The sequence below is a fragment of the Phocoena sinus genome, chromosome 3 (genome assembly GCF_008692025.1).
Source record: "Phocoena sinus isolate mPhoSin1 chromosome 3, mPhoSin1.pri, whole genome shotgun sequence".
NCBI lineage: Eukaryota > Metazoa > Chordata > Mammalia > Artiodactyla > Phocoenidae > Phocoena > Phocoena sinus.
Genome location: NC_045765.1, coordinates 40797534 through 40799040, shown reverse-complemented (window position 1 = coordinate 40799040; position 1507 = coordinate 40797534).

Genomic DNA, 1507 nt, shown 5'->3' with positions numbered 1-1507 from the left:
TTACTGGTATTTGAAAAAAAGTACATTCAGCAAAACATTATTGAGTGAACGAACAGCAAGATGACTAGCAAATCATTGCTATGACTATGTACAGTAATAGACATCTTACTTATTGATTATCATTTATTTATTTATTTAAATTTTTATGTTATATTGGACTTTAGTTGATTAGCAATGTGTTAGTTTCAGGTGTACAGCATAGTGATTCAGGTGTACATATACCTATATCTATTCTCCTTCAAATTCTTTTCCCATTTGGGTTATTACAGAATAATGGGAGGGCGGAATCAAGATGGCGTACTAGGAGGACGTGGAATTCGCGTCTCCTCACAACTAGGGCACCTATCAGCCACTGGTGGGGGACCATGGATACATAAGGAGAAGGGAAGAACCCCCAGCAACCGGGAAGGACGTGGGGTGGGGGGGAGTGAAGGGGGAGGAGAAGTGGAGTTGGGACGGGACCTGCACCCCTGAGGGGTGGCTGGGGGAGGGGAGGAGTTCCTACACCCAGTGGGACTCAGCCATGGTTAGGGGTCCAGCGCCGCAGGGGAGACTCTGGGGGAGATGGTGGGGGAGAGGCGCAAAGGAACAGAAGGGAATGCGGCCAGTACTTTCACTGTCCACTTAGGCACCGGGGAGCCTGTTGGGCTCCCGGGCCTAATCCTCTGCCCTCCGAGCCTCCCTCCTGCAGTGCAGAACCCAAGCCCCGCCCCTACACCCCCACCCAGGGCCCTACCTCTACACTCGGAGACCCCCTCCAATGTGCTGGGCCTAAACCCCACCCACACACCCTCATTCAGGGCCCTACCTCCAAACTCCGGAACTCCACACTCCAGAGGCCCTCCTTCTGACATGCTGCCTATCCCCTTCCATGCAGGTCCTAAGCAGAGGCCCTGCCCCACGCTTGAACGTCGCCCTGCCTAGGCCCCGCCCCCAGGGTCTTTTCCACCTATGTGGGTCCTGAGCCTAGGCCCCCACCTGCCTAAGACCTGCCCCACCCTAAACCCTGCCCCTGCCTAAGTTCCATCCCTGCCTAAACTCCACCCCCATAACCAAGGCTGTTTTTCTTTTCTTTTTTCCTCTTTTAGATTGGGGTTCTGATTTACCTTGTTGATTCATTGTTGTTCATTCTTTTATATTTTTATTTTTCCTAATCTTTTATTTTTCTAATTTTATACTTTGTTATTGTTCTCTCCTTTTGGCTTGTCGCCCCCCACCCCACTTTTTTTTTCTGTTGTATTTTTTTTTTTTGCAGTACACGGGCCTCTCACTGTTGTGGCCTCTCCCGTTGCGGAGCACAGGCTATGGACGCGCAGGCTCAGCGGCCATGGCTCACGGGCCCAGCTGCTCTGCGGCATGTGGGATCTTCCCAGACCGGGGCACGAACCCGTGTCCTCTGCATCGGCAGGCAGACTCTCAACCACTGTGCCACCAGGGAAGCCCTCTGTTGTAGTTTTATTTTATCTTGTTGCACTTGTTTCAATTATACTTTTATTTTCCTAATATA